Below are 10,208 nucleotides of genomic sequence, written 5' to 3' on the forward strand. Positions count from 1 at the left end.
ATAACAAAGGTGTCTCGTCGTTGTCGTTTTTCTTTTTTACTCACCAAGTGATCCTCGGAAGAGCAAACATTCGAGAGTAGATTTAAATATTTCTCTTCCCGCGTGCGTGATTCCCATCACAGCCGTATGTTGCTAAGCGGCCTTCACTCAACCAGCCCATATTTCCGGCAGCATCATTTGTTTGAAAGGATCTCGCGCGGAAGGGTTCCGGAACAACCCGGGAATCAATTTCATCAATGTACTTTTACCATTTGTCATACTTTTCTCCGTTCGAATGGGATTGGGATTGTCGGCCGGCTTTCTTTGGAATTGAATATATGTCGTTGGCTTCGACAGCGGAGCAAAAGAATTCCGAACGTTTGTGTTTGCTATTGAAATTGATAACGCTAATGGATTGGTGTGGAAGGGTAAGGGGAGGAGAGGGGCAGGGTTCCACATAACCATATCATTAAAAATGAAAAATTATCCTCCGCCCGGATGCTCGTTTGAAGTTCGACAGCGCAAACGTGCAATTTTGGCCAGACTCTTTCTGCTGATGATGATGTTTTGGCCGATGAACCACTTTTTCGAGCCATTATTGCGGGTTACATCAGTGTCTGAAAGTTATGATTATGTATGACGTGTTGAAGTTCTGTGGGTTATTGATTTTCTGCTTTCGTAAGGAGCACAATGTTGCAGCATGCACGTCTGTCACGATACGTCGCACAATGGATTCGTTGGAAAGGATGCGAATTTAAATGTATTTACAGGATTGATATTTGCATTTCTACTCCGGGGTTGTCTGGAAACTGTCAAATGGAATCATTAATCATTCGGTACCTATCGGTTGCGGTTCAGGACTGCTGAAAATGCTGCGAAATGTGACAATTCAAAGCAAAGTTGCTCGAAGTTTGCTTATCCAAACTATGGACCTTTGCAACAAACCGCAAACACAAGCAAATCCGGATCGCCCTTCCGCAAACAACCTTGCTGAGCGATGTAATTGGGCGACTGTGGAATGTCCACCGCATTTTTTTTTTGAGTGGAGCTGATGAGTAGCATATGGATTAATTGTGCTGTAACAGCAAGGGTAGGCTCCGTTTTTTCCCTGCTGTGTATTCTGCTTCTTCTGTTGTTTACTAACAATTCCGAATGCAGGTCTGGGTCTCGGTTGCAACCTTTGCGCCTTTTGCCTACATTCTGAGCGAGCGAAACGCGGGTCGGACGAACGACGAGGCATGGCATAGAATCAGTTTTTTCCGTTCATAATATGACCTAATTTCGGCGCACTGCTTTTGTTCCACTTTTTCCTGACTAGGTTTTGTTGATGTTTTCGAATTTTGCACCATGTAAACAGCTGATTCGATTCTGGCCGTGAGGGGCTTTAATTGGTGCGACGGTGGAAGGGGAGGTCTCAGCGTGAATCAATGCTTTGCCAAAACAAAAAAAAAAGTTCTCAATTAAACAAAACTGCTTCGGTAGAACGAGGTAAGGGTTTTACGTGCCGGTCGAAGTTTGTTGATTATGAACCGCTTTGGTTGGTGTGGAATTACTATGTTGACTATGCAGTTTTCGATTGAATCGGTTGCGCGGTAAGGAAATCAATCGTGTCGCCGTAGGAATTTTGTGATTGCTTTGCACATTGTAACCTAGTTATGTAATTGATGTCAAGTTGGAGGTGGCCTTGACAATTGTTATAGCAAACGAGCAATTTTGATGAGCTCATGCGTTGCAAAAAGTTGAAAGAATGGCTTTTCAGCAGTTTTGATTTTGGAATGTTGGATCCCTCATATCCCTTGCTGAATACGAAATGATCTTAAAAGGTTCAAGTTCCTTTGAGGATGTACCGTTATTTTTTGAAAACCCACATCTAAAACTAATTTTACACGTGACGTGTTAGGAAAATTCAAGGGTGATTTTTCAAGACGACGTGTGGAGCGTTTGTAAACAAACATTCTAACGTCAATTTTCGAAACTTTTAGATTGCCAACGAAAACTAACATCACCATTTAAAAGGGAAATGTTTCCCCAACAAAAATGGTGTTAAGAAATTCGGCAAATTGATACATGAATCTTTATTTCTTAAAACACGTCGTTTTGATAAGCTCTCCATAAATTATTCTCAAATCACATTCATTGAGCCTCCTGAACAGGCGAAGTTACTACATCAAGCAAAGGTACGAGATATGCTTGTAACATGTCGGTATCGAGCGATCTGCAGAAGTCCTTGGAACGGTTTGGCCCTGCAAGAAAGTTGGAGCAGTCAGCAAATACCCGCTGGCAATAAACGCTGTGAAGAGCTATTCGAGCGTACAGTCGAACGGGAATCAGATGAGCGGTAAACTTAACTCTTCCCAAGTACAACGAAGATCTTGCAGAACTGGGTCGATCGAGACGCATCACGCTAAGACTTCTTCGAGCTGTGGAACGAAAAGTTTTTCAATTGAACGATGCACTTCCTGAAACGGTGGGTGTGGAATGGCGAACATTCCACGAGCGCAATAGTTCGAACACGATTAAAATTACTTGGCGAACAGGGTCGCCAAAATTTAAGCGCTGTCAGAAGGAAACGATTGGAGAATGATTTGGGAAGCACCAATCCTTCCTTCTGACCTAAGACATTGTCGAGAGTGCCAAAAGGACCTACCTGGTTGGAGGATCCTCCCGAAGAATGGCCAAAAGTTGTTGGAAATGCACCAGAAGAATAATAGTAGAGACGACGCAATATGGTGGTTTGCGCTTCGTCGAAATAATATGGGTATATTTCGGATTACTTACTAACCTAATTCAAATGACTGTTTATTGACTACGCTGCACGACAGCTTACGGTGTCCAGGAGACCAAGGATGGACAGGTTTTCTTCTTAACCAAGCTGAATGGACGATCATCCGGAAGGTAAAATCTGAATCATTCACAGACGATGCTCCTGTTCGTCTCAATTCTCTTTTACGATGGTTCAATCCTCACAGTGACGAAAACGGAAGCCTGCGAGTTGGTGGTAAGCTAGGGTACTCTGAAGAAACTACCACAAACATCTTCACGTTGGACTTTAGTTACTTTGGGTTTTGTTCGGCAGCGGTATTGACCACTAGGTGGTAGGAATCTTGTGCAGAAGGTTGTTTCGGCAATGTCAGCGTTGCTTTTGAGCCGAGACCGTTTTCCGATAACGAGACGAATTTCGATCGAGCGAATAATCAAATCCAGGAGCTAATCGTATTACTGCAAGATAAGCACATCGTGAGATGATCTTCAAGACTGTAAACGAAGGATTATTCTGGCGTAACAGTTGAAAACGCACAAAGGTTTTTTGTAATCAAAGGTTCATTTCAACCTCTCTCCACCCACATATTTGAGGATTGTAGGAGGCACGATCGATGAAGTACCATCTTCTGAGAAACCTCCATACATTCCAGAGTCACAAGAAGTGTTCAGCGCTTTCCTCCTGGATTCACTAGGATTATAAACATTGCAACCGCATATTTCCAACGGGAGGTTCACCTACTGATATGCAGTATTTGGATTGCAGCGGTGTCCAGCAAATCTCTATCAAGAAGGTTCCAGAAGTCCAGTTATCGAAAATCCAGAAGGCGATTCTTGCAGTAGCAGGTTCAATGCACTAGTAAACATTGGCAGTCAGCAGGTTAAAAGGAGATCGTATCATTTGTTGTCATCGTTGATGCATATCATACACCCACACACTGGAAGATGAGCCACACAAGACACCCACCCAGCGATGAAAGAGTCACTCGATTCGTAGCAGTACGGACAAAACCAGTTGTTTGAAATGACCGTTAGTAAATTGTGCCCTGTCGTTCAAGATTCGTATGAGAAGGTCAAGATTGAATTCGATAGTCCAGTGCGTTGAGAGGAGGTTTAATTATTTCTTTTCAGAAGTTTCTAGTAATTTTGCATGCACTCACATTGACAATACCATAAATACATTCCATTCCAAAAGTCTTAAAAACAGTTCAAGCAACAATTGAGAGCTTAGGGGAAAGTAGTCTTCAGTGAGACAAATTTTGTTCAAAATTAAGAGAATGTATCACAACATTTAAAATAATATTCTAGCCAATTTACATGCACGTATTGGACTGCAACAGCCGATCGTACGAACTAGGCGTCTTGTCAAGCAAAGAGAGAAAATTTGCAGTGTTTTTCAGCAACCATGGCTCCCGACAAGAAACAAAAAGGCCGCAACAAGAAGATTACCTTGGTTCACACTGGCAAACAAGATGAAAAGCCAGTGAATGGTGCTACAAACGGGTCAGCCGAAATTACCGAGGAAGAGGCACTTTGTGCCAAACTTGATGAGGAGGCAAAAATCGGTCTGCTCGGTGCCAATGGATGCGGCAAATCTTCGCTTCTAGCAGTGCCGATTTCGGACCACATCGATATCTTTCACTTGACTCGTTAAATTCCGGCCAGTTGTGCTGTGCAGGAGTGCTTTACAGTGCGTTATGGAAGTCGACGATGAACGCATTAAGCTGGAGAAAATGGCTGACGAGTTGATTGAGCAAGACGATGACAAGTCCCAGGAACGGCTGATGGCTATCTTCTGCTGATCAGGCAGAAGCAAAAGCTTCCCTTATTCTGCACGGTCTTGGCTTTTACAAGCAGATGCAGGAGAAAGCAGCTAAAGAGTTCTCTGGAGGTTGGCGTATGAAAATTGCCCCGACTAGGGCCTGTTTGTCAAGCCTCATATGCTACTACTTGTGGAGTTCCGCCTTTCGGAGGAAAGCCCGATTGTTCCAGGGTGTGGTTTGGTGTCCGTTGTGGGAGTTCCACTGAGAGCTTACCTATGCGTCCGTACGCGGTCGTGGTCCGAAGGATAAGGTGAATCCATCGGCTCTAGTTAGGGCCCGCTTTGAATTCTCACGAGATCGATTCAATATAAAGGTAACACCCTGTGCGTCTGTTCGCAAGGTGGAGTGCCGCCCAAGGAGGAAGAACGAAAAATGTTCCACAGCCCATACGGTGGCCAAGGCTTCACGCTGGTTCTGCACGTACCTTTTTTTTCTGTGTCCGTAAGGGCCTTAGACACGAAACTTATAATGCGGGGGGATCGCGTTGAACTTTCCTGTACCAAAACTGCTCCAAGGGCGTTTGGATAAGCGTCTGTATATAAGACCGTTTTCTCGTTCTCCGCAAAGTATCCCAACGTTGTCGTGCACCGCGTGATCCTATCCTTGATGGTTTCAAGAGCCGCAGGTTGTTCAGGACCCCAGTACCAATTTTTGGCGGTAGTGACAGGCCACATGGCACGGGAGATATTGGCAAAATCTTTAACGTAAGGACTGATGAAGGATGCCAATCCCAGAAAACTTTTGAGCTCAGAAACATTGATTGGAGGGCGGAATCTCCGAATTGCCTTTATCTGTGAAATCCGGTTTCATCCAGACCGTGTCCCGGAAAAGTGATGAAATGTTTGTCATACTCACATTTTTCCACGTTGAGCGTCAAATTGTGTGCTCGCAGGAGCCTTAGGACTTCGTTCGTAGTTGTTCTGAGTTTCTCTAAAGTGTCGGCGAATATAAGAATATCATCAATGTATATAATAATATTCTTGATTCCTTCCAGCAACCGACACACTACTGGACGAACCTACCAACCATCTCGATCTGGACGCTTGCGTATGGTTAGAAGAAGAACTTAAAACCCGCAAACGAATTCTGGTAATCATTTGATTCAGAAACAGCTCAAATATTACACGGGTAGCTACGAGCAGTTCGTCAAAACTCGTATGGAATTGCTGGAAAAGCAAATGAAACAATACAACTGGAAACAGGATCAGATCGCTGGTATTAAGAACTACATTGTTCACGGTTTGGCCAAGTTGACCCGTCAGGCACAGTCCAATGAAAAGACTCTTGCCAAAATGATGGCACAAGGTTTGACCGAGAAGGCCGTCGATGATAAGCAATTGAACTGCTGTTTCCCATCTTGCGGAACCATTCCACCGCCGGTTATTATGGTGCAGAACGTCAGCTTCCGATATAACGATTATTCGCCTTACATCTACAAAAATCTAGAATTCGGTATCGACATGGACACTAGATTAACCATAGTAGGTCTCAACGGAGTGGGCAAGAGTACGCTGTTGAAACTTTTATTCGGAGACTTACTGCCGTTATACGCATAACTGTCCCATGTTCTATGCAATCCTTATGCACCGTGGGACGGCAGCTTAGTGCTCGTAAGAATTCCTATCTGCACATAGCCAGATATCATCAGCACGAATTGCTTGACATGGACATGAGTCCCTTGCACTACATGTTGAAATCCTTCCCGGAGGTCGTGGAACGGGAAGAGATGCGTAAGATCATCGGTCGCTACGGGCTGACCGGAAGACAACAGGTCTGCCCAATTTGGACAGCGTTGCCGGGTGTGTTTGCATATCTGGCCTGGAAAAAACCACATATGCTGTTGCTTGATGCACCTACCAAGCACTTGGACATGGAAACGATCGATGCGCTAGCCGAGGCCATGAACGACTTCGAGGGTGGCCTGGTTCTCGTTAGTCACGTTTTCCGACTGATTAATAAGGTTGCTAACGAAATTTGAATTTGTGAACATGGAACCGCTACTAAATCGATGGGCAATATCCTCGACTACAAGGAGCATCTAAAAAAAAAAAAAAAAAGATTGAGACACACAACGTGATCAAATTATCGAAATAATTAAATGCTAAATAATACGATTGATTGCCTTGTAGAACAAATAAATAAACAGTACTGAACATTTTCAACATAAAAAACACAAAAATGTACGAAATTTTACCAGTTTTTTGGGTACTTTCAACAATCTTTTCAATTTTTATGTATGATAATTAACTTTAATCGAGTTCCTTTAAAAAAAAACTTTGGTAGATAAGACTACAATCTTTCATTTTGTATGTTTAAATCAGAAAAACACATTAAGATTGAAAAAATATAGCTAGCAAAGTTGGATATGAGAAGAAACATAGAATGCTGGTTGTTTCATGGGGATTTTTCATAACTCTGGAAGCCCTATCGACCATAAAAATATATAAAATCCAAACAAAATATGAGTAATAATCAACATTTAAAATTTAAAACGATCTCACCAACATTCTCTGTTTGTGAACTCGTTGTCCTTCTCTGTATAACTGCTAGTCCCTAGTAGTCACCCGAAAGTCTCCCATCTTATTTCTCATGTATTCTACGACATTTCGGCGTCCTTTATCTTTGTATAATGATCTTGAATTAATTCCTAGTTGCATCTTATAAAACCGTAACACCAATGCGGAAAATGGACAATGCCTCCGAGTATTTTCTTAATGAGCATCACTCCATTGTAGTATCGCATGTGCTCCATTTTGCAGCTTTTTTTTCACTTTTACTTTGTTGACTCCATGGTACTGGGAAAGGTATACACATACATTATTACAAGGCCCTAATCTTGTGCGTCTAATGAGCGTCTGAAAATTCCTTCATGCATTTTAGGGCAGCCTGGATTGAAAAAGCGCATGTAGATCGAAATGTCTGTGCCCAACAAACATTCTAAAGCCGGTCCCAGTCGGCGCCGTCGGATAAGCCGTTGGTACCTGGTCCATGAGTTAATGGGTTGATAGGTAGAGACCAGGTGTGAGAGGTACCTCCCTGGCGTTGGTAGAATTGGTAGTCAGTACGGAAAACAAGATCGACGGAAACAAATCAAGCAAAAAACTTTCTACGGAGCTGGTTACACATGATGGGTAACCACATGGCAGGTCTGATCTTCAGCAAAGTTGCAGCTGAGGAAATTTTCTGCAAGAAAATTTTTCGAACTTTCTATCAGAGGAATATTGAAAAAGGGTTGAAGGCTTTAGACAAAAAGTAAGAATTTTCGATCGTAATTCTCATACATAGGGGGAATGGATCTAATGTTGGTCTACGGATCTAAGATTGGGCCCATCGCTAAAAATCTGCTATTTATAAATTTTATCTAGATGAACGCGTCATTGGGACGGTACTAATGGATATTTTTGGTCGCTATTGAAAATTTAGTCGATTGCTGAATTTATGTATGGGCCCAAATTAGGAGTATTTAGGCCGACATTACATCCATTTCCACTACTTCAAATGGTTTGTGCTCAGTAAATGTCGAAGCAAACGGGTTTAAATTTTGAGAGGCTAATCAGTACCCGATTTGAAACCGTTTAATCACGTATGTTTCTTCTTGTTCTTCCTCACATTTCAAGACTATTGCTTACAGCATATAAGCTTATTGTGTGCTCTCAACTTAGTGTTTTAGATGCACTTCCATAGTTATTAATTGAGTGATTTCGATGCATTAGTACAACAATTGTGTGGCAAGTATAGTCATATACTCAATGCCCAGAGAAGTCGGGAAATTTTCCAACCCGAAAAATTCCTAGACCGGACTGGGACTCGAACCATGTCATCGCTAGAATGGTCTTGATTTGAAGCTGGACCTGTACCGACTGAGCTTAGTGAGGTCCACGTTTGTTTTGCTTCCTTGGAATATTGCTAACATAACCACCAAGAACAACAAAAAAAACTTCCGAACTAATCAATGATCATTGAGCAGTTGAAATTTCATTGGTAAAATTCGTAGGTAAATAATCTCAAGCATGAGATTTGAACTTCTTAAAACTTCATTTGAGAACTTGCTGGAAGTTTTAAGAATTGCCTTTTACTCAGATGCTTAGCTAATGAGGATGCCAAGGGGTCTGGTCCCCTCCAGAATTATCTAGCCCCCTCAGAATTTCTGGTGTTTTTTGTTAATTTTGACTCACCGGTATTTTGTCAAGCTTGTTCGAGGTTACTATTTAACAGCGATTGATAAAATTGAACCACAAACAAAGATTTTTTTAAAAGTCATTCATGTTGACTACTTTTTATATGTTCTGGATTAGAGGAAACAATTTTGAGAAATTATATGACATCGAAATTTAATCGATAGCATAATAAAACGTCTTCAGGCTCTACAAATTGGTCATGAGCCCAGGGATTTTTCTTTAACTTCTGGGAACTTCGTAAAACTTCAAGGCTTCTAAGAAGTTCAGGCAACATCGTAGAAATTGAGGAAATTTAGTTGGAATTCTGGGAGCTTCACAGATCTTCAGAATAATAAGTTACTTGGAAAAGTTCTGAAAACTGCGTAGAAGTGAAAATTCGTAGAAGTGAAAATTCGTAGAAGTGAAAATTCGTAGAAGTTAAGGGAACATTGTTTTATTTCAGGGAAGCTCATTAAGCTCATCAGGAACCTCTGTATAATTTCAGGCAACTTTTTTGAAGCCTCATGGACTTGGATTAGTTGTGGAATTACATACAAATCCAAGAAATTTCGTTCGTGGAACTTCGCGGAAAATAATCGCGAAACGTAGAAGGGCGGAAAACTTTATAGAAATTTTGCGAATTTCGTAGCATTTTGAGGAGCTGCGTTGAACTTCATATAAGTGTTAGGAATTTTGAAAAAGTTCTGGGAATTTTGTAGAAGATCTAAAACTTTCTAGATGTTCAAGAATATTTGTAGATGTCTAAGGTGTCTTTCCAGAAGTATGAAATTGAGAATAAATTCAGGGAGCTTCGTAGAAATTTATTATGAGTACTCTTTACCTTGAAACATGGCAGCTTTTTTTGGAAAAATCTAAAATTCAAACTCCTAGAGCTTAATTTTGATTCCTACGTCAGAGATTTAACTCATAATGAAATAATCAAACTAAAAAAAGCTAGTTACAAAATTCATGGATTACCTTACTCTGAGAATTTTCTTAAGTTTGAGATTCTAAAATTTATGAGATCCAGACGCTATGTGATGTCAATACAAAAAGCATGAACAAACGATCATTGCTTGTTCAAAATCAGTAAGCTATTAAGGCTCCCAAAATCAAGGTCATATAGGGCAAGACGTGTGAAAATCGATTCTAATACGTATGTTACGGTAGTAACAAAGGTAATAAGACGGAATCTCCAACACCAAACGTCAGATCGGTATGATTTTTTCTACAGGTAGATATGGATGAGGTCTTTCCACTGCTGCAAATTTCATGTTGATGGGATGTACCGTTGATTTTTTTTTAAAAAATCGTTAACTAAAATAATTCTGCCCTATATATCTCTGGAACCGGTAGTCAGAATGAGAAAAAATTCAATAGCGATCAATGGCGCAATAGAGCCTTTCAAACGAGATATCAACCGTATTGATCGGATAAGCCATCTCGAAAAAAGCTTGCCTACACACTTAAAAAAATCGATGTAAATTTA

General features: G+C 41.2%; 1 pseudogene; it reads left to right on the plus strand.

The window, feature by feature from the left end:
* Window positions 1-4,103: 4,103 nt before the first annotated feature.
* On the plus strand, window positions 4,104-6,639 carry LOC135711427 (ATP-binding cassette sub-family F member 2-like; annotated as a pseudogene).
* The last annotated feature ends 3,569 nt before the right edge of the window (window positions 6,640-10,208 follow it).

The sequence above is a fragment of the Ochlerotatus camptorhynchus genome, unplaced genomic scaffold (genome assembly GCF_037179485.1).
Source record: "Ochlerotatus camptorhynchus isolate MF236.1 unplaced genomic scaffold, CSIRO-AGI_Acam_v1.1 ptg000432l, whole genome shotgun sequence".
In the NCBI taxonomy this organism is placed as follows: Eukaryota; Metazoa; Arthropoda; class Insecta; order Diptera; family Culicidae; genus Ochlerotatus; species Ochlerotatus camptorhynchus.